At 37.1% G+C, this 24,418-nt stretch overlaps 1 protein-coding gene across 2 annotated transcripts in view; it reads right to left on the reverse strand.

The window, feature by feature from the left end:
• The window catches only part of HMGCLL1 (3-hydroxy-3-methylglutaryl-CoA lyase like 1), a 155,841-nt gene that overhangs the window by 130,123 nt on the left and 1,300 nt on the right, over window positions 1–24,418 (reverse strand). The gene's annotated exons all lie outside the window — the stretch shown is intronic.

Below are 24,418 nucleotides of genomic sequence, written 5' to 3' on the forward strand. Positions count from 1 at the left end.
ATGATGGACTCAGTTTGTTTTTCAGAGTCCATCATCTCTCATGGTTCGTCTCCCCCTCTGACATACTCCCCTTTTCTTCCTCTCCTGTTATCTTCTTTTTCTTTTTTCTTAAAATATGTTGCGTTATTTGTTTCAGAAGTACAGATCTGTGATTCAACAGTCTTGCACAATTCACAGCGCTCACCGTAGCACATACCCTCCCCAATGTCTATCACCCAGCCACCCCATCCCTCCCATTAATTTTGTTTTTAATGATAAATAGAAGGCTTTTGTGGAAAAATAAACCATTCCTTACCATTAGAATGGGTTGAGAACAAGCTTCCCCAAAATGCAGCATGTGGATTATTTTGAGCTGAACACAATGAAGGCCCTTAAAGACTCAGAAAGAGCTTTTCACCTCCCCATGAACTGCCTCTAAGAATTCATATAGAGGGCCTGGCCCAGGAAGAGAGCTATCACCAGAGATAAGTATAAAGAGTATAAGCTAGGTGTGGTAAGCTGAGGGGAGCTTGGCAGGACCTGTTTATTCAAATATCTTTGTCCCACTGTCTCTGCATGTCATGACACACATTTGTTTACCAATCTTTTGCTCTTCCCATCTCCCTGTGAATTATCTTCCTTCCCTTTGAAACTTCAGACCCCTACCCTCCTCTGTTCGGCTCAGGATGACCTATAAACCTAATTGTCTTTGAGCTTCTCATATCTTTGAAATTAATTTTTCTCCTATTAATCTGTCTTAGGTCACTTTAATAAACAAACCAGTCCTCCCCACCAATGCCCCCCAAAAAAACCTAGGAAAAAGAAGGAAAATTTTTCTGTGCTTGCAATTAGTGACCATGAAGGGACCTTCAGCAGCTGGACACTTCACTCTGGGACTTTTGCAGCTGAGAGATCCCAGGACCTCTGACAAGCACCAGCAGAAGGTAAGAATTCTTACTATGTCAGTCTCCCAAATCTCCGCCTGCAGGGTCCAGTGGAAGACTAGAGAGTCCTTTTTCCTTTTTTAAATTTGGATTACCAGGAAAAAATACTATGTGAACTAGTTTCTTGGGTATAATAACTCTGGCAAATTTTTGGTTTGAGTATTCTTATCTTCCTATTGATTCCTTTCTCCCAGAGATAGTCATTATTTGGTTTGTCTTCTTATTCTATGTCCTGAGAGCTTGGCTTTAAAACCACAGAGAATATTCACTAGTCTCCACCAACCAAAAGATACATGTATCAGTGTGAATCCAAATAGGATGTGGATCTGATAAGAAAAACTAGACTTGGTCCAACTTGAGCTGGACTGGTTCCAGGGTATGGTGGCATTCCCTCTGTCAGCTGTGGCAGCTCTCAAGGGAGTTTGTCATAAAGGATCCCAGTCAATACAGGATCTTGGTCATTTTAATCTTGTGCTGTTGGTGCTGGCAAAGTCCTACTCCAGGAGCACCTGCCCAGTGTCACAGATTAGCAGGCAACTCACATTCTCATGAGAAACTAGAGACTCCATTTGCACTACACCATTCCTACCAACTGTGAAAATGGGGATCTTTTGCTTTCTTAGGCTAACCTTGGAAGTGAACTTTCTGGACTTTGTGAATCCTTTTGCACTCTCCTTTAGGATGGCTCTTGCAGAAAAAGGCTTACTGTTTTGAGTCCCTATTAAGAATATAAGATCCTATTCATCAGTGGCCACCTGACGGATCCTTTGAATTGGCTTTATTTGAAAGAAAAAATTGTATATAGTGCTCATCCTAAGTAATTATCTTATTGGTACCTATGGAAAGACCAAATTAAAAAGAGAACACAGAGGATTATAAGGGCTAGCCTTAGGGACACTCTCAACAAGACAGAACATAAATTAGACTTATAACAAAAATTAAGGTCCACACCCAACATTAATTCTTAAAAACTACCTTCTTAAAAACTACCGTATCTCCTCTGCCAATTCCCAGACCCTCCTGCAAATAATCAGGAAATAGATCAGCTTGAGGCCAACCTTCAGGGGGCTAATGGAAGCAATAGTAGAGTTTTTCACCCTGCAGTGAATTGGTCTAAGGTTGAATTGTGTGCTCAGAAAGGAGAATTGTTGAATGTTTTATACAGACTTTCCTAACCCTCCCTGGGGTTGACGAGACTCTGGGGAATTTTCTGGTAACTTGCTACATTACTCCCTTAAATAGCTAAGGGAATTAAAATTAAAATTAATGAAAAATCTTGCCAAATTCTGGCAGATACTGGAGTCTGCAGAGGGGACCTTAGGAAAACTGGCAGAAGCCAGCTAAGAGCAAAGATTCTTGCCAGATTCAGCTCTCTTGCTTCTCTGTCTGTAAGGCCCAGTCAAGAGAAGAAAATAAAATTTGACATCTTTTCCTTTCCAAATCCAGACCCACTGGATATTGATCCTTTCTCCCCCAGGGATCGGTATTGCTTTCTTGCTTGTCTCATTTTGTGCCCTGAGATCTGCCTTGGCTTTCCATCTGCCTGAACCATGCAGGTTGTCAGTTCTTTCTTTTGGTTATCTTTACGAATGACGCCAGATCTTGTGAAGTTATCCTTTGCACCTTCCTTGAGGACACCTCTTGAGTCCACAGAGTTGTTTAATACTGCCAGAAATATTTACTGTTTGTCCCCGCTGAAACATGGCAAGATATCTGAAAGGATTTAATAGCTCTGTGATAGAAATCTTGGCTACATTGGAAGCGGATATCCGTAGCCTAATAGGATTTTTTTTAGACCTTCTGCTCTAAGCTAAATGTGTCCAGAGAAAAAGGGAAACATTCCAATGGAGGTGGATAGATAGGTCAGTCCTTTATCATCCAGAGTCCATACCAGCTCTTTGAGGAATTAAAGCAACTGCCTTATCTTAAAAATCTTTGCAAAACCAGAAATGCAACTCCAGGCACAACACAAAGGCCACTTATCCTTTTCACTACTCCCCAAATCACCCCTATTTATCTCAAAAGGCTTCTAAGTATTGTAAAAATTCTGGCCTTAAGGGAATAAGAGTCCTTTTAAGAGAAACTTGCATTCTTTCACTGTGCCTTGAAATGTAAATGTTTTACCCCACTTTCCCTGGGAATTCTTAATTAGGTCATCACTTTAAAATAAACTTCAGAAAGGTATTTTTTTTTAATCAAAAGAAAAGGGGAAAGGTTATTTGAACCTTAGGAAAATTAAAAAATCACCTCATGTGCCTTCCGCACAAATACCATCTCATGGTTAAAATTTTAGAATGGCAACTATGAGGTCTGTGTTTGTCTGCATGTTCATGACTGACTCTATATATATTTTACCTTGTGTAATCAAGCAGCTAAAATTGAATTGTTACTATAAGTACTTTAAAAATAAGCTTTATTATCAATAGTACACTTCTATAAAACTGAGACTTAATTTTCTTTCATCTACTAAAAGGACAAAGTTTTCTTGAACTACTGGTCTAAACTTGGTAAGAGATTATAAAAGGTTATCTTTTAATATGCCTAGAAAACAAAAATTTTGACAATTTGTCTTGTAAAAATAACTGCTTATCAAGTCTGATTACTCAAGAAAACCGAGTTTTCTCTATTAAAAGAGCTGTTTTGTGGGTTGTTTTGTTTTTTTTTACAAGTATTTAATTTTCTGTATTTGCCTTTGAAGTCTTTGTCCTTATGGTTAAATAGATAACTAAGTATTGTTTCATAGTGACATATGATCCTCTTTGGTGATTGTAAAACCTTTTGATATTTTTGACAAATTTCCCCACAATCAAATTCTAAATGAAATCTTTGACCTTGAACCAACTTTGGGATTTTTTAGAGGGTCCTTAGAACATCTCAAAAGAGTTATTCTCTCTCCTTGTTAAAGGAGTTTAGTTTAAACCTGTTAAAAACAAACAGGTTAAACTAATTAAACTTACTTGATATATTAAATGACATGGGAACCATTGTCAAAAAAGAATACTAAGCCTTCTTTATGTTGTCTTTGTAGGTATATATGATAAGTATTCCAGAAATTGTATGTAACGTTCCTAGAAATCTGATATGTCCTAATACAATGTTATCACTTGTAATTCCAATTTATTTTAATATATTGTATGTCACATAACCAAATTCCTTGTCAACTGCATTATAATGAACTCTTATCTGACCTTTAGTCATTGCTATTTTTAAGCCTTTGTCATTTACAGTTATTGTTTTACTTTGATGTTTTTGCGTGTTTATCCACAAGTGTTTCAGCTTCAAAGAAATTCATGGAAAGGATTCTGTAAGTACTCTAGAGTACAGTTTTCTGATAAGTTTCAGATCATACCACTGAAGTAAGCAATTACAGAACTCCAAAGCGGCGGGGCGGGGGGGACTGATGGCTTCATAACACTGCTAACAAAAGATCAAAATTAACAAGAATTCATTACACAAGCCTGATGAACTGAGGAAGAGGATTTTAATTTTTATGGACTTTTTGTTTAAAATATTAATGGCTCTTTAATCATGTGTTTTCCAAATACAGGAAAACTTGTCCTCCTAAGCTGTGACTCACAGCAATTTAGCAGAATGTATTTTTATGAGCAAAGATTAAACATTTATCTTTTTCTCCCTACCTGATCCCTCCAGAATTTGAAAACTCTCTGGGAGTATTCTTATTTTCATGGCAATACACTTACTTGCCTAAATTCAGTAAGAATCTGTTCACCTTGTAACAGCTTTAAGGAACTAAGGTTGACTCTATGGAGCTAATAAAACCCCTTGGGGGGAAAAAAAAAATCAGCCTGGCAACTTGCTTACAGAGTTCCTGGCAGCCTTAGTAGGTGAATAAGGTCACTTTCTGGCAAGTATAGAAACCTCAGTATATTTGGGAGACCTCAAGAAGAGAAGAATTAACCTGAATCTATAGGTGTTGCTGGTGAAGTCTGACAGCAAGTCATTGGCTTGACCTCCTTGCCTCAAGAGGCTTTTAAAAATTCAATCTGAGCTTTTTTTTTTTTTTTATAAAAAGTTCCAGTGAAAGTAGGGGCACCTAAGCAGCTCAACCAGTTGAGCTACCAACTCTTGATTTCAGCTCGGGTCATGATCTCAGGGTCATGAGATCAAGCCCTACCTTGGGAATGGAGCCTGTTTAAGATTCCCTCTCCCTATGCCCCTCCCTTCATGGTCTCTTTCTCAAAAAACAAAAACAAATCCAACAAAGCAGATTTAAAAGAGCCTAGGTGAACAATCACTATTTTTGCTATAATTCTATAATCAGTCCAAATTTATTGAAACTAGACTTAATCTGTGAACAAATTAGTCTGTTTACTTTAATAAAAATATGGATGATTATAGAGAAAATTATTATATTGTAGTATCATATACCTTTGTGGATATCAAATTCTAGTGCTGTTAATTGTTTTTGAGATTTTGTTTTCTACCTATAAATTGGACTAGATCCTGAATTCCTCCAGTTTTTTTCCAATATTTGTCTACAATTCTCTAAACTTACACTTCTCTCCTATCTCTGACTTGAAATCACTGAGAACTAAAATTGCCCTTTTCCCAAAGCCATGCAAGCTAGAGTTGGACAATTTGCTATGAACTTCAGAAAAATCACAATAGTTCACATATAAACAATCTTCATGCCAGTTGCTGGGTGACCACCTAAAAAGATCACCAGAGACATTCAAACTACAAACCAGGATTATCTATCAGATTTCCTCTGCCTGCCTTCACTCCACCTGAAAATGCTTCAAGCCAGACATCTAGAAATTTTCTCAACTAGCTGCCTTCAGAACTCAGAAGCTAGGATTATAGTCTGTCCAATCACTAACCATTTTTTTTCTTTTGTTTCCATAGAAATGGGTCTTATTAAAAACCTGATTGTACCATAAACCTAACTTTGGGGGTCCACCTGCATCACCATCTCCTGAAATGAGATAACTGTTTAACTGAACATACCTATTCTCAGGACTAAGGAGACAGGTTCAGTGAAATGGAGCAATTTAACAAGTCAGCTTCTGTACTGTCAAACTTCTTGGCAAAGCTTTATAGGTGGGACTGAAGGGGGTTCAGAATGAGTCTCCCCAAAATGTGTCACTTTGGCATGTAGTTTATTTTGAGCTGAAGCCTGTCAAGGCCCAAAAGACTCGGGAAAGCTTTTTTACCTCCCCATTAACTGCCTCTAAGAATTTAGATTCAGAGCCTGGTCCAGGAAGGAGAGCTAACACCAGAGATAACTACAAGAATTACAGGGCAGGTGTGGTAAGCTAGGGGAAGCTCCCCAGAGCCTGTTTGTCCAAATTCCTCTCTGTGTCCTACTGTCTCTGCATGGCATGACAAACATTTACCAGACTTTTGCTTTTCCTATCTTCCTATCAATTGTCTTTCTCTTCTTTGAAGCCCCAGATGCCTTACTCCCTTTCTCCTTGGTCAGTTCTCCTGTTTTAGTGAGGCTCCTTTATGTATGAAATTATTTATGCATGAAAATATTTTTTTTTCATTTAACTAACAGACCAGCCCATATATTCCATATATTCAAACATTCATTTATTCATTCATTCATTCACAGTTTGGAGTGGAAAATAGTCACTAAGCAAGAGAAACGGGCAGGAAGATATGATCATTTACAAGAAGAGTAAATATAAATTTCTGTGGAAAGCAATTTAAAGCAACACTGTCATTATGTATTATGAACAAGGTGGTATCAAACTGCTAAATCGCAACCACTCACTTGATCAAAGCCTTGGACTTCTGTTTACAAACTGCAGAGCTTTCTTAGGACTTTAAAGTAGGGCCAATATAATTAGAGTAAGACTATAAAGGTATAATGTGGGATGTCTTTCCAACTCTAAGAAATGATTTCCAGTGGCTCTGAATAACTAGACATCATCACTGTCCTTTACTATTCCAAGAAAATATGTTCCAGTATGTTCTGTATTATGTGATTCTCACGTTCTGTTTCATTTGATACCTATAAGTTTTTCTGTCCAAATTCCAATTCCAGCCTTTTTTTTTTTTTATAAGTTCAGCTGTGATCTACGATTCATTCTGTTAAGTCTTCTCCATAATCCCTCTGTTCCATATTGCATATACACTTTCAGTGCTTCCTTCCCTCCCTCACATCCTAACACCTTCATTTAATCACTTCTTAATCATTTGCCTGAAAAGTAAACCCTCCAGTCACTGACTGTTTCCTTCCAGATGCTGCTGTGGAAGGACTCCCCATGGGCTTCACCTAACATTCCAGCCATGTTCATCTGGTTGTGCTGACTCTGATTCCAGCACTCTAAAGCTTTTAAGCTCTTTCTTTCCAAGAAAACTCACAGCTAACACCATTATTTCCTCACAAAAACAGCTAACATCTGCAGACTGAAACATCAAAACAAAGAAAAAAATTGTGCACAGTTCGGCTAAAGTTGGATGCTAACTTTATCAGTCATTTTAGGCAATAAATCAATGTTCTTTTTTTCAGTGTCCATTAAAAAATAAACCATAAAGGCTGATTTTCAATTTCCCCTCAGAGGAACAATTAACAAACAGGTTACATGCAATGACTAATTAGACTTTATACCTTCCAGCTAAGCGAACTAAGCTTCTATTTGGAAACCTAATCTCTAACAAAATTTATCAGGTTGCTCAATAAAGTTTAACTTCATTCTGTACATAAATAATTCATTTCAGCAGCATTATTTATTCAATTTATTTGGGACACAAGCATCCCAACAAACTGCTTCTTCTAAGCTAAAAGTATTCAACATTTATTAAAATTATTGATTAGAACTCTCATATTAATAACCTTGAATATAATTATACTGTATTCTTATAAAATCACTTTTAAAACTTGCATCTTATTTGTTTCACAACCTCAGTTAATGGAGATTCTTTTTTCGAAATAAGGTCCCTACAAGCCTGAGACAAACCTCAAGCCTCCTCATCCCAGCTGCTTCCTGTATAGATCATAATGGCCTTTAGTCATCGGCAATTCCTTTAGATCAGTATTTCTCAAATTTTAATGTGCATGTGAATCCCCTGTAGAGCTTATTAAAACACAATTTCTTGGGCCCATCTCCAGAGATCATTATTCTTTAGGTCAGGTTGGATCCATGCATTTGCATTTCTAACCAGCTCACAGATAGTGGTGATGCTCTTGAGGCAAGGACATAATCTGAGAACCATGGGTCTAGTTTAGGCCAACTTAAGAGAAAATCTATATGACTATGCTTAAGTGCCCATCACCATCAACTATAAAATCAATAAAATCCCTCTGCCAATATAGTGTAAAAATTAAAATTAAAATCACAATCTTTATATTAATATCCATCCTAATCCCATAGCTTCCTAACTCCTTCCTTTCAAATACCACTATTTTATGTCTCAGTGAAAATGATTCATCTGCCCTCATCGGGACCATTCCAAATCAGTCTTCTCAGCATATGTTAGAGGAATTAATGGGTGAAATTTTAAACTGTAACACGAATCTCAAACAATTCTACAATCTCTCTTTATAAAGTTTGCAAGTCATTTAAACATTTTTCTACATCTCATTAAATTTTCAGTGGTATTTGAAATACCAATATTGGTAACATCCATGTATACTAGAGCACACCAAAAGGAACAGAGAGTCATTATGTCAATGCTGAATAGCTTGAGAGAACGGGAGATGGTTGTTCAGCAAAGGCCTCAAGATCTGCTGCCCCCACTACCAGGCCCTCTGGTTTCTAGGGCCTCTTTTCAGTCCCTATAGAGGGAAAAATTTGGAACATCAATGGCTGACTTACACAGGTTTGGTGTGGCAAGAGTAGGTCCTACTGTCCAAAGTGACATAATACCAGATGTAATAACAGTGGTCATTTGAAGGTTCGAGATAATATATTGAAGTCTCAAGGACACTCAAAGATGTCAGCAGAATAAGCCAAGCAATCAACTACAAGTCAGATAGGATCAACGAGAGGCACTGTGGAAGATTCTATACTAATTGATGCCTTCTCCTGGATGCCCACTTTTCAGTGGTCTCTCACAGGTTTTCTTCTATCAATCCTATACACGTTGCCCTCAATTGCTCCAGGTCCTAATCTCTCTTTGCCCAGCTCATCATTTTCCCCTGAGTGTTCTGACTCCAAAAACCATGCTTTGATATACTACCATTTACCCAACAGTAATAAATATGAACTTACATATATTCATAGACCTAAACCTACATACACGGAGATGTACATTCATAAACTCACAAACATGTTTGGACATGGATGGGGCGATTTTCAGTAAGTAGGTATATATGTCTTCACATGATGATAAACATTCACAGGAACAAGCTCATGAGCTATAGGTATTTGTCTTCATGAAAATTACAGCAACTAAAATGTGTTGGCACTTGGAAAGTATTCAGATGTTTAATAATAACTAATAAATAATCAGGGGTGTGAGAGCCAAATGTGAAAAATAAAGCCTATACCCTACAGACCAAATATAATTATACTCTGCCACAACAGCAATACAGTAACAAAACAATGTAAGAATATGCTCAGTTTCTCCTGGTTTTGAACTCCTGTGGTCTTTATATCTATGAGAATTGTATATTTTACTAATGATTAGGCACAAATTTAATTTTTCACATGTAGGTTTCCTTCCTAGGAATTAAGGATATATCTATTGTCTAGTGCATCTCAGTCCTTTTTAAATATTTCAAACTTTCTAAAAGAGCTCTTAGCATTCAGTTTCTCCTATCCCTATTGGTTAATAGATAAGGTCTCCAATGATGTTAGGAATCAGAAAACAAAAAGTTGTTACATGTAGTATGGTAATTAGTTAATCTGATACAAAGTTTTGCCTGTGGTTTCATCAAAACTAGTTAAACAGGAGTTCATACAAAATTAATGACAAGAATTATTTTTATTTTCCTTTCTCAATAGTTTATAAAGAAGCTGCTGGTCTTCGTTTGCTTTTGCCTTTATTAGTAAAAGAAAAGAGGTATCAAAAATCATAAGGCTTGTGGCTTCCTCAGAGGTGGATCCTGCAGCCTCAGAGCCCGATGCTCTCTCAAGGAACAAAGTCAACCCCAGTGGCAAGAAGAAAGGAGGAAAGACACAACAGACCACCTCAGCTTTCCCTACTTTGGCATTGTTTTTTTAAAAATGCTGAGCAGAAATGAAGGACAGCAAAGCCACATGAAAGTGCATCTCTGACAGTATAAATTCAACTCAAACGTTCGGTCATAATGTGACCGGTTCCTGAGCTCCTCATTTCTCAAATGGAAACACCTTGAAGTTTTTCTCTTAGGGACACACTGTAGGGCTAGAACAACTGCCTTGTGATTATTTGATTATTCTTTCTTTCTCACCCATTACCTTTTTTATTTGATGATCGATTATATACAATTTGTTTCATCATTTTTTGACCTTCGGTGTGAAGCAGCAAATTCTTGTTTTCTATGCTTCAAACAAGCCAGGTCTTAATAAAGATTTTTATTAACCTCACAATAGCACTTCAGCACATTTTATGGGACTGAGTTTTTCTTTTTTTGTTCCATTTATTGTATCATAGTGTGGTTTTACTCTACACACTATGGTTGTTGATGACCTCTTAGAAAACAGAATAAAGATGCAGTGGTTGAGGGAAACAGATTTTTCCAACAGAACTTAGCCAGGAACTTTCAGTTGGTGTGTGAAGTCTACATACATAGTGTTTGGTATGAATACAATGCATTTTATATAAATCTGACCTTTTTGGTAGGACTTTAAGTCAACTGTACTTGCCCCAAGTTTAAGCTACCTACTGAAAAACTAAGGCAGGCCATATTTCTCAGAAATATCCTATAAAACCATTTCGCTGAGTACAGGGGTAAAAGAAGAGCTGCTGTTAGGTACAGAGCGAAAGGGGATGGCAAGCAAAGATTCAAGAACGATGGCATCATTTTAAAGAGTCTGAATAACTTCTGTCTGAAATAAGAAGGATTCATTCAGGTTCTTCTACCTCAGATTTTAAATGTTGAGTCTCAAAATGAACTAATGAGGGAAGGTGAGCTGTATCATTCCGTCATTTGTAACCGACTGCAGTTTCCCTCCTTAAAGTGATAGATTAATCTAGAACCTCAATAATTATGTTAAATGACGTTATAATAAGTGAGTACAAGACAACTGATGTTCATATTGGTCAACAGACTTGACAGGATGTAGTGTAAGAAATACTGGCTTTGGAAACTGTTATAGGTTCAAGTCCAATGCCTCTACTAGTTATGTGGCCTACAGAGATTTTTATTAACTCTCTGAGCCTCCCTTTCCTCTTATTAAAAGTGAGTGTAACGGGATCTTCTTTATGCAAATCTAAGAGTTCAGAAGTTAAATAAAGCCCTTAGCAAAGTCACTGGAATAAGTTCACCATCTGGTAGCGGGGTTGCTAATACTGATGCTGTGTGAGGGGCGCCTGGGTGGCTCAGTCCGTTAAGCATCTGCCTTCAGCTGAGGTTATGATGCCAGGGTCCTGGGATCCAGCCCCGCATCAGGGAGTCTGCTTCTCCCGCTCCCGCTCCCCCTGCTCTGCTCGTGCACTCGCTCTAGCTCCCTCTCGCGCTGTCAACTAAATAAATAAAAATCTTAAAAAAAAAAAAATACTGATGCTGTGTGATTTCCCAAACTCTTGTTAATAATACTCTATTAACAGTTTATGTAGCATTTTATATCTCCTGTATTCTTTCATTTGTCCCATTTGGTAAGTCAGTTGGAAATCCAGAGCAGGTATGCTAAAATAATACTATTGTCCCTAAATAATAATTTTTGATTAAGACGAATGATTGACATTCTACTTAACAAGTTATCACTATTCTTTTCTCACCAAAAGGTCAATATCTGTATACATTATTTAAAGAGCAAATAGATATTTAAGAGATCTAGCTCTCTAGAGGGGAGTATTTACAGAGGCTTATGTTCCATCTCCTTTAGCTCAAGTTTTTCTTTCAATATTTTCGAGAGCATACATTTAGCAGAATTACATTAAATATTAAAATCGTGTCATATGGGAATGGGGACTAAGTGATAGCAGACATTCGTGAGTGAAACTCTGAATAACTACATCTGTTTCTCCACAGGTCTTGCAAATGTCTTTTAAACACAGCCCTAAAACCTAGGCAGACAGAACTCCAAATTGCCCTCAGCTTTTATGTTTGACTAGGTCCACAGCGTTCTACAAAATGCAAAATTTGAACAGTGCCATCGCATTTTTAAAAATCCGAGAATTCTCGGTCCTTAAATCAAAATTCCCAGGAAGTAGAAATTGTGTCTAAGTAAAATAAGATTCATATTTGGATTTCAACATTAACCTATATGATCAGCTTCTATTTTACAGTGAAATAAATACGGATTGAGGAAAGAATTTAGAAAGGGAATGCCAGACTCCGTACACTCAGTGGGTTACAGATGTATGAAAGCGGTGGCAGAGAGCCACTCCACTTCCTTCAAGATCCAAAAACTTTTGGAAGGAAGCCCCAGAAGGAAAGATGTCTGACAGACATGTTCTCTTTGGGGTTTCCTGCCTCCTTGTTTGCCAAGCTTCCTAGACCCCATTGCTTGTTAATAAAGTTCACCAAGACGACTTTATGAAATGCTGATTTCATAGAGTGAAACTTGTATTAAAGGCGTTTTTATGTAGTCGAAGTTTCCTGACATCTGCATTTCCCTACTTCACAAATCCAGGGAAGCGTGACTTGGAAAGTTAACGAGCGTAAGGTGACATTTGATGTGCTTAGTATCAGTGGGATATTCAGCCCAAACACTGAATCCAAAACCAGAGACCGTGGCTGAGACACTGCAATAGAGAAGCTGCTTCACCCTGAGGGTATCATTATACCCCTCAGTGTGTCTACTCCTTCTCCCATAAAACGGAGTCCTGAGAAGATGCATATTGTACACCATGTGAATTAACTCAGTAAAAACAGAGATATGGAAAGTGAATGAAAAGCTAGATTCTACCTTCATAGCCAGGAAAGAAAAAAAAATTAGCACCTGGATTTAAAAATCTACATTACCGTCCAATGTGAAAAATAATATAGCACAGCTGAAACTACTAACTCTACTTTACAAAAGTACTATTTTTTTTAAAGATTCTATTTATTTATTTGACAGAGAGAGACAAAGCGAGAGTAGGAACACAAGTAGGGGGAGAGGGCGAGGGAGAAGCAGGCTTCCCGCTGAGCAGGAAGCCCGATGTGGGGCTCGATCCCAGGACCCCAGGATCATGACCTGAGCCGAAGGCAGACGCCTAATGACTGAGCCACCCATGAGCCCCCAAAACTACTATTTTTGATATTACCTGTGCCAATCATAAAGTCCACTAATTTGGCAAAAAGCACCTGAAGTTTGCTGTATTTAACACGCAGAAACGATTTAGTTCCAGAAATATATTAAAAAGATCTGAGTACTTAGGTCTCCTCGATAACAGAAAGGAGAATCAAATATTAGTTTCATCTCTTGAGAAGATCTCAGTCTCGCACTAAAAATACTGTGTATTTAATATAGAGATACTTCCATTTATTCAAAAATATTTGATGGCGCACTCTACTTCTAAGTGGAAGACGGGCCCACTAAGCACTATACAGGGATTGGGGCTGGGAGAGGGAAAGGTGAAGGACATAAGCCAAACACTCACAAGATTCACCACTTGCAAAACATAAGCATCCATTTTCAAATCAAACATGAAAAAAACTAGTAAGGCCATTTTTAAGATTAGGGCCTCTAAATTCCTTTTCCTTGCAAGAGACAATAGACCAGAGAGAGGATCCAGATGTAGGTTGATATGCATATACTCAGACACAGAAATATTCCTAACTAAATGAATAACTCTCCATGACTTTATTACATTAAGTCTGCCCATAAATGTTCAATCATCTTATTCTGAACTGGAACGCCTTCTATCTATGCAAATCCCATTTGACGTCCAATCTACCTCCAACACAAAGACTATTATCATCCTCATGGATTCGCCCTGCACTGCATTAGAACCTATTTGCAGGCTTGTGTTTGTAAATGAGTTTCAATCAAAGAATGCAGGAAAAAGCAGGATTCAAATAAAAAGCAGGATGAAGAAATGAGCTTTTGGGAGACAGCAATGAAAAACGAACACATGGCCTGAATAGTGGTGTTGGGATGGAAGCTCTAGTGCTTCTATCTCCCTTTCTTGCCCACCAGGGTCCTTAGCACCTTGCCAGCATCCGAGAGCTGGAGCTCAGCCCTTCCTCTCTCTAAACCAGGGAAGGAAGTACCAACTCCTCTTATCAAAATCATGTTTGTAATGCACAGCTCTGGTCCCTTCATCACGTATGTAGAAAGTAGTTTTTGTTTACACTTTATATTTTTCAGAGAGCCCACTACTTGGCTTTCCTTTACATTATTACTAGGCTTTCATATAAATGAGGAAAGTCTAAAAAATATAAACAACCATAAACTTGAATAATGTTCTAAATTACCTTCACATAAAAGTCTCTTCATATGAAGTCTGATTCTAGAATGCATGTTTTGGGAACAAGATCTGCCAACCAGTATTATTTTCCGAAGAAAAGAACATAAAAATTGGCCCCAAATTGGTCAGATGTAGAAGAAATGCAACGACACCTCAGTGTTCACTTAGGAATGAATTCTGATCACTCAGAAAAGGAAGATCATCCAAAGGGGAAGATGGCAAATTTCTGGGAATTTAAAGACTTAACTCCTGTCTGTCGAGTAATTAGGATTAGGGTCTATAGTGTCGAAAATTTGCCAACGTTCAGAAATGTCCTGGATGGTTGTTGAGAACCATGTTCATTAAAGCATCCCCATGTAACTATCCACCAAGGATAACAAAATCAAACATCCACCGGCACAGGAAGATAATCCGGGTGCCAGAGGCAGCTAAGTATACAAATAAAGAGTGCAAGTCCTGCTTAAGGCATTTCTATGTACTTATCTTTTCAGTGTAGTCTTGACCAAACAAAATATTTCCAGAGGTTAAATTTTGCTCACCTGTGAAACAGCCAATTTGCATCTCCCACTTAGACTAACAATAGAGACTGGCAGGAGGAAACTGGGAATCTATATGCTGCTTTTATTATTAGGGCTTCAAGCAGGCTGGACAATCACTTTCAAATCAGAATTTCTGTTAAAAATAATATTCCCCAAAAACACGATTCTGCTTTAGCTCTTTTACTATGATCTGTTCCATGAGAGTGACCCATCAAGTCGTGGTTCTGCACAGTCTAGCCCCTTAGTTGAGGAGGAAAAATAAAAAGAAACAAAAATAAAAGCTAAACTTGGAAAGGGAGAGTCAAGGAGAGAAGAAAGGGTCAGGGAAAGTTACAGCACAGAGTGAATAAGCATAAAGAAAGCCAGAAGACTTGGAGGAGCTCACAGCTAATGAAAAAAACAAGAGCATAGAGTGGGGGGAGGGAAGGATGTGAAAGCCAGCTGGAATAAGAGAAAGCAAGAAATACAGGAGCCAACAGAAATCCAAGGACAGAAAGTATTGGAGATTGAAGGGAACAGGAAATTTATTGGAAACCAAGTTGTTTTTCCTTTTGTATCCAATGCAATTCTATTCCAGGCAGAACTCTAGTCTCAACCTCAAAGAGGACAGAAGGGAAGTTGAAACTCATAGGAGTCTTTCCTGGACAGCAGCCAGGAGCTCTGGAAAGACAGATTAGAAAAAAACATGATATGACAGCAGACCCTCTGAAAGCAGATACGGCGGGGGGAAGGGGGGGAGGGGTGGCAGTCTCACCGGGCACATGATTTTCAAAAATCAAACAAAACAAAACAAAGTAAAAACAGTGATAGTTTGGCTCCATCTCAGAGCTACTGAATAAGAATTTCTGGTACATTTAATAAACACCTCAGGGTGAATCTTATCACCAGAAAAGTCGAGGAAACACCGATCTAGTAGTAAAAATTGGGGGCTCTGAAACTAGAGCTGCCTGAATTTCGTTCCGAGCTCTGCTAGTCATTAGCTGTGGAACATGAACAAATTTTACTTTTCTGCATCCCAAATATTTAGTTTATAAAGTGGATTGTTGGGAAGATTAAATGAGGTTTTGTACAGAAAGCAGTTAGGCAGGACCTAGCACATATTGAACACTTCACAGTGGTAGCTCTAAAACTATGAAAGTACTCTGAATAGAGAACTCATACAAAATAATGTGTCTTAATTGATTAAAAAGTAAAATATGAAAAAGGAATAAAAAGGCTGCATCTTAGATGCAGTATGCCTGGGATGAAGTATACATGGGAGCATTCTTCCCAACTGTACAGAGACCAAGCCAGTTCAACCATAGGGTTTCTGCTCTTGGTCTCACCATTCACTAGTTGGGAATCAACATGTGAAGTATGGATGGTATCCGCAGTTTCTATTACTTACTGAAAACTGTCACTCTTTATTTGTACGAAAACTCCTGTTCCTTTGAGATCCATGTGATTTGGCCATACGGTCCTTTAGCCCTTTTTGAGGACTTGTATCCCTTATATGCCAAAGCCATTAGAACTTAGTTTGCCATTGTTTTCTTACTCCCCAATTTTGACATTATTCTGCAGTTTACTCAGTGTCCTGGTGAACCTTCCATCCAATATTCGTTTTCCACTGAAATTTACTGGATTTTACTTTAGTTGAGCCATTAATTCACATGGTCATACAAAGGGCTTATTACTGTTTGTGACTGCTCACTTATTAAGATTCTGACCACAAGTATTTTCAACTTTCTAATTTTGTTGGGGCCATGACTAAAATCTTAGGCTTCGTCAGTACTACAAGTCTTTGGAACTCTACTTCCACCTACCTGTGAGAGATCTTAGGTTAACAAAGAGTCTTGAGAATGGCGATATACCTGGTAACATGCTGAGGACCCATGGTGTAAGAATAATGAAACAGACATTTTCCTCAATATGAAGGAGTTCACTCTGTGAAATACATCTTTTGTTCCAAACAAGCACATTAATTTAAATATAAAATAAGAACACCAAAAAAGTATAAATAGCCTCAAATATAAGAAATATAAAGTGGTGAGTGAGGCTGACATATATGGCAGAAAATAGGATAAACATATCAAGAGTCACACATAATCACATGTAATTAAAGGTAAATTCACCTAATTAAGGATAGAGACAATCAGATAAGCAGCTCAGCTTATAAGAGACACAATTTAAAGCAAAATGACAGAGAAATGGACGTGAACTGTCTTAAGGCATTCTTAAGATGACTAAAATTACATGAACTAAATATTCAAATAAAGAAAACTAAAATGTTAATTCAGAAAACAGAAATGCAGGATTTTTTTCAAAAAATAGAAATCAGTTGTTAGCACGTCATACATATGCACAAAGATACAAACATACATGTATAGAAGAGAGGATCTGCAAACCTACACAATATTTTTTTAAGATTTTAATTTATTTATTTGAGAGAGAGAGAATGAGAAAGAGCATGAGAGGGAAGAGGGTCAGAGGGAGAAGCAGACTCCCTGCTGAGAGGGAGCCCGATGTGGGACTCGATCCCGGGACTCCAGGATCATGACCTGAGCTGAAGGCAGTCGCTTAACCAACTGAGCCACCCAGGCACCCCCTACAAAATACTTTTCAAATCAACTGATAAAATATGTCGATTTCTACCAAGGCTTAGGAATCAACAAAAAAAGAGAAATAGTTAACCAGGAATGAAATAAGGCAATATAAAAGATTAAAAAGAAAAGGCTAATGACAATAAAAAAATTTGTTTACCAACTCCATGTCCATAAGAAAAAAAAAAAAGATTTGAGATAAACTTTTATCAATAGACATAAAATACCATAAGGGGACTATCCATTTAATCATTCATTGATTCATTGAACAAACTTTACTGAACTATGTCACACAGGAGTAAATAGTATGTTGCTTCTCTAAAGCCAGATATTGAAGTTGAGCATAACTTTTCTTATTTTTAAAATCTCTTCTCTTTCATAATTCTTATTTATAGTGAAAACCATTGCAATAGTCTGTTTTTCCATGAAGTATTAGTTTCTCATAAAGCAGCCAATCTTTGAATTCCTTTTTTGAGTTTTAAATTATTATTCTATACAAACTTTCAGCTGTAAGATAAATAAGTTCTGGGAATCTAATGTATAGCATAGTGATTATAGTTAATAATACTGCATTATATACTTGAAATTTGCTAAGGATGTAGTTATTATATTTTCTCACCACAAAAAGGAAATTGTAAATTCTGTTATGGGACTCAGATGCTAGCTAATGCTAAGGTGGTAATCATCGTGCAATATATGTGTATCAAATCTGTACACCTTAAACTTATACAATGTTATATGTTAATTATATCTCAAAGCTGGGAAGATAGTTACTCTAAACAGTTTGTATATTACCTGGAACATAACTACCTCAAAATTTTTGTAATATGGTAAATTAATATATTTTTACAACTCCAATTACATTGCATAATTGTTTTGTTTTCTTACATTTTCCCTCATATTGTATTTCAACTAGCTTGTTCAGAGTGAATTTCTGAGAACAACCAGAAAATCTGGACAAAATATTAATGAAAACACTTGTTTGATAGCCTCAGAGAGTTGCCAAGGTAGTGAGTACTTAAGTGGCCAATATACCAAATATATATATGCAGAAGAAAAACAAAGTGGTAAGACCAACATTGATCATGACTTCCTCTTGAAATATTTGTCAATTCAATACTAGCAGTTGAGAAGATCATCAGAGCTTCTAGAAGTCTTGGAGGCTAAGGAGAAAATACTTTGATTTTAGGTCCCAACTAGGAGATACCCTGGTAAACACACTAGGTTTTTCAGTTAGAACCCCTGAACAGTGACAAAATGAAAGCGTGAAGAGAAAAAGACAAATCCTCACAAATAAAGTAGGCCCAGACTCAAATCAGCTAAGCATCTGATTGGATTAAGGTAAGCTATCCTTATACTATTTGCTAAAAGCTAAAGATAATCCTTTTTGTATCTCACAACTATTAGAACAGCTACTTTAAAAAACCCAAGAAAGGGCGCCTGGGTGGCTCAGTTGGTTAAGCGACTGCCTTCGGCTCAGGTCATGATCCTGGAGTCCCGGGATCGAGTCCCATATCAGGCTCCCTGCTTGGCAGGGAGTCTGCTTCTCCCTCTGACCCTCTTCCCTCTCGTGCTCTCTATCTCTCATTCTCTCTCTCTCAAATAAATAAATAAAAATCTTAAAAAAAAAAAAAACAAAACCCAAGAAATAAGTGTTGTGAAGGATGGTGTTGGGGGGGGGGAGATCCCTCCTGGACCATTGGTGGGAACATAAATTGGTGCAGCCCCTTGGAAAACAATATGGAGGGTCCTCTAAAAATTAAAAATAGAACTGCCATATGATCCAGCAATTCTACTTCTAAGTATCCAAAGGAAAGGAAATCACTATATTTAAAAAGTACCTGCACCCCCATGTTAACGGCACCATCATTTACAATAGCCAACATTAGTGTCCATCAACAGATGAATAAGATGTAGTAGACATACACAGGCATATTTTTTAGCTTGAAAAAAATCCTGTCATTTGTGACAAGATGGATACACATTAAGGGCTTTATGCTAAACAAAGTAAGTCAGGCAGAGAAAGGCAAATACAGTGAGGTATCATTTATATGAATCTAAAAAAAGTAAACTCATAGATACTAAGAACAGATTGTTGCCAGAGGTGGAAGTGTGGGGAGGGCAAACAAGGGGAAGTAGGTAAATGGGGCGGGGGTGGGGAAGAACCCTTTCTGGAGAAGGATAATTTGAGGTGTCTCAAATTAGGTCTATAATTTTCGTTTCAGGTGTCTAACACACACTCAAAAATCGGTAAGCATTCCAAGAGGAAAGATACATAAATAAAGAAGACCCACTAGAGATCCAAATATTGGAGTTATCAGACATGGAACTTAAAGATAACACTAATACTCAAGCGTTCATGACAAGATGAAAAATTGTGGCAAAGAACAAAAAAGTTGTTTTGAAAAACACAGAAATGGGGCGCCTGGGTGGCTCAGTTGGTTAAGCGACTGCCTTCGGCTCAGGTCATGATCCTGGAGTCCCGGGATCGAGTCCCGCATCGGGCTCCCTGCTCAGCAGGGAGTCTGCTTCTCCCTCTGACCCTCCCCCCTCTCACGTGCTCTCTCTCTCTCATTCTCTCTCTCAAGTAAATAAATAAAATCTTAAAAAAAAAAAAAACACAGAAATGCATCAACTCAAAAATATAAAATTAAACTCAATACATTAGATGAACAACAAATTACAACTGAAGAGAGAATTAGTGAAATGGAATACAAGTGAGAAGATAATATTCAGACTGAACATGGAGAAAAAAAGGTGACAAAGACAAAAATGAGTGTAAGAAATAGATGGAGCACAGGGGAAGTTCTAAGATTTTTCAAATGATAAGCCCAAGTGGAGGGATTAAAAAAGAAACAGAGCAATACTTAAGGAGAAATGGTTGAAAATTTTCTAAAATCTATGAAAGCCAATAAAGCATGGAGCCATAGATCCAAAAAATGCTACAAACCACTGGCAAATGCAAAGAAAATTAAATCTAGACATATCATCGTCATACTGTGAAAAACCAAAGACAACGAGAAGACTCATTATCATCAAAGAAGCAAAAATAAGACTAACAGTTCATTTCATTGTCTATGGCTTCCATTACCTCTCTTGAGAAATCTACATTTTGTGCTGTTGTCATGCATTTTAATTCTTTATGTGGACTATATATTTATGGCCAGTATTAACTTACAATTATGTATGTCATTTATCAAAATAAATGTAATTTCAAACAAAAATGAAAAAAAATCATATTTTTACTAAAGAATGTAGGAAAAAAAACTACTTCTAGACGAAGGAAAATAATTTCAGATGGAAAAATGGGGATGAAGAAAGGAAGACTAAAGGAAAGAAATATATTCTAAATATAAAATGTATATCAACTATATACATATAGACAACAGATATAAAACTAACATATACAATAATATGAAAAGTGGAAGTCAGTAATGGAGCTAAAATACTATATTTGCATGTTTAATAAGTTGCAAAGATACCAATTTATATAATATTTTTAGTAAGTCCAGATCATGTGTTGACATCTTATATATAGCAACAAAGAGTATAGTAAAAACAATATATAATTAAGCCATGGCAGGGGGAAAAATGAACAAAATTATGTCACTCAAAAGAAGCTATAAAAGGAGAAAAAAGCGGGGAAAAAGCATAACAGGAGGAAAAAAGAGGGGAAAAAGAACACTTGAGACAAATTAAAAAAAAAAAACAGTGGGATGGTACCTTGGTTCTTTTCTGAAAATTCCTCCCCAGTCATCCTAAAGTATTTAGTAAATGTACTAACAACTGCAGAGCTGCAAACTAAAAAGCATACAGTCACATTATCCTCAGATTAAATTTATGCAGAAATATATTTAAGTTAGATTCCTGAAAACTTTTAATACCAAATACTTTCTTTGAATCATAATTTTTGCTGAGAGCGAATGTAACTTAAAGGATTCAGGATATAATGTACAATAACTGTAAGTTTAATGTCACATAACCTACAATTTTGCTTCTATACATCTACTGCATTTAAAATATTGTATTAGAATTTAGGCCCTGGAGAATTTTATTGTCACACAGGGTATTAATGTATGAAAAAAATTTAGCTACTGCTTTAGCAGCACTTGCAAATCAAAAAGGAATTGCTTTACCAGGTACCTTACATTTAATCAAAATCTTGAAATATACTAATTAAGCCAGCTTCTTCATACCAATTTTAACAGAGACAAACATAGAAAATAAAACAGGCCTGAAAAGATAGCTTGAACCATAGGATGATCAATTTTAACCTCCTGGTCTATGAAAGGAATCCTCTGCAAAATCAGTGTCATTAGCAAAAAATTAGAGACTCAAAAATTTAATTTGTGGAGCTGTGGTACAATAAACCTTTTATTCACACTGACCTATTTTGTATTGGATAATAAATTGTTAAACTTCAAACGTATGTGTGTCTATTTTTACACATACATACACCCAGTATTTATCTTTCATCCTAATAATTTATCAGGGATATATTATTATCTCTCACATGTAAACTGAAATTTTAAGATCTAGCCAGGATATTGCCTGCACAAATTCACAGGATGAATTGGTAGCCAAAAAATATCTAGGTTTCCAATCTTCTATTGCCTAGCACAGGATTCTTTCAAAATATAATATTCTATCTGTCCCAACAGTTACAAAATTGTTTCAAATTCCAGAGGTCCTGCTCATGATTCTCTCTGCCAGATTTTACAATGATTTGTTAAGCACTGTGCTGTCTCATCAACAGGCCCCAGAATCCATTTTCAGCTCTTCTCCCCATCAAAGCCTAACTCCTGTGAGATGAAAAGGTAAGACACCAACAGGAATAATATCCATCTTCTATCACTAAGACCAAACTATATTGACATCAAGTATTATCATCACATTAGCATTCACTTAACTAATATTTTTCATTGTACCACAATGTACCAATCATCGATTTGGCAAGTGCTACGAAGAATTTCATGGTCCCCATAAGCAGGAGATAAACATTCACTCATTTGTTCATTAAGTATTTACTGGCCGTGAAAGACTAACCAGACATTCTGTTAGTTGCTGAGAATGGTGGGTGTTTCCCTTACTTTTATGATGCCTAGACTCTGGTAGGGAACTAGACATCAAATAATCACAAAAATAGGCAATTCATATTATATATAATGAACTGTGTACTGAGCCATATAGGATAACAAGAGCTGCTTGCCTTAAGAGTCTGGGAAACAGTTCATGAGAAGGTAACATTTGAGTTAAGATCTGAAGGGTGAACAGAATTTGTTAAAAATAGTCTTCCCAACAGAGGGGAAAACAAAGACCATGGCTCCAGAGGAAACATTATTAAGAATTCAAAGAGGGCCACGGTGGCAAGAACAAGAGAATACCTTAAGATGATATTATAGAGAAATGCAATGCAAATAACAGGGAAAGCTTCAGAGACACATTGAAAGTTTTGGTGTTCATTCCTAAAAGTAACAGAAATGCATACAAGGCTATAAAACGGGGGTCAGCAGGATTCCATTTGAAATAGATAACATCTCCCAACTGGCTACATGGGTGTTAAAGAAGGACTGCAATCACCCAGTAGTCCATGAGAGAGAATGCTATTTTAAAATTGATAGTAGGAGTAAAGTTGGAAAAAAAGATGGATTTGAGAGAAATTCAAGAGGTAAAATTGCAGGACTTAGTGATACTTTGGATGTGGGGAAATGAAAATGAAAAGCTCTTGCCTTGTGGCATATAGAACTGAACAGATTGTGATGGTTTCCTGTGATAGCAAATACTGGAGAAGGTCTGGGGTCGAAGGAAGGAGAACGTGAATCCAATTTCGGAAATGTTGAGTTTGAATTGCTTTTGAAATATCCAAGTGATTATGTCCAGTGAGAGGCTGAAGAGGGAGACAGGAATATAAATCTGGAGAACACGAATATATAAATAGTAACCGAAACCGTGAGTGTGGATACAAAGTCATGAGGAACCTGGTCATTTACCAGACAGCGATAGGCCACTGAGTCCATCTGGTGCCAGACCAAGGAACCAGAGACTCTGTAGGGCTCAAAGCAGTTACAGGTGTTATTAAACAGATGCCAAGGAAGATCAATTTCAATGAGTCAAGTGTCAGATGTCAATGGTGCTGAGTTCAAATAAGGCAAGATATAAAAAACTACAATTCAACGAGTGGGACTGAAACAGAATGATGCCTAAAATGCCATGGAAGCACAGAAATGGGGCATTAACTCTGGGTGGAGCAAAGAGTTGGTTAAAGGAAGTAACATTTAAGCTGTGTTTGAAAAATGAGTAAGAGTTTCCCAGGCAAAGAAGTCACTATTTAGTGAAGGTATAGCTGTTTCTCACACTCCTTATCATTTTTGATGACCTGCTTCCACATCTTAACAGGGCAAAGTAGACATCCTCAGGTAGCAGCCTAGTCTCCACCACTGCCCCCACAGCTCACAAATCAGAACATGAGGGAGAGAAATACAATGTTAACACAGCAACAAACATCACGCAAAGTCTCAGCTAGGGAAGAAAAGAGGATTCCTGATTCTCTAACAGACTGAATATGGAAGTTTAAAAAAAGGTTATAAAAACAAAGTTATAATAGCAAAAAATCAAATCAGAATGTAGAAAAATTAAATAGACATGTGAATATATGAGAAGAATAACTCTCCCTCTCGTGCATTTTCAGCAACAGACTTCAAGCCAGATGACCATGACCATCTTTTAAGTAATGAGGAGCAATGTATCTTCTGATTGGTTTTGAAAGAATCCACAAATGCTGAATTCCTATTTGTAGAACTAAGATCACAATTTCACATACTGATACACTAAGCTGAGAATACGCTAAATGTAAAACTACAGGAAAAATGGATACCTAGTATTAGAAGAGCTGATCTAAAGCCACATAGTCAGATTATGTTTA

This window comes from Callorhinus ursinus, unplaced genomic scaffold, assembly GCF_003265705.2.
Source record: "Callorhinus ursinus isolate GAN/ISIS: 27379988/994484 unplaced genomic scaffold, GSC_fseal_2.0 scaffold22, whole genome shotgun sequence".
In the NCBI taxonomy this organism is placed as follows: domain Eukaryota; kingdom Metazoa; phylum Chordata; class Mammalia; order Carnivora; family Otariidae; genus Callorhinus; species Callorhinus ursinus.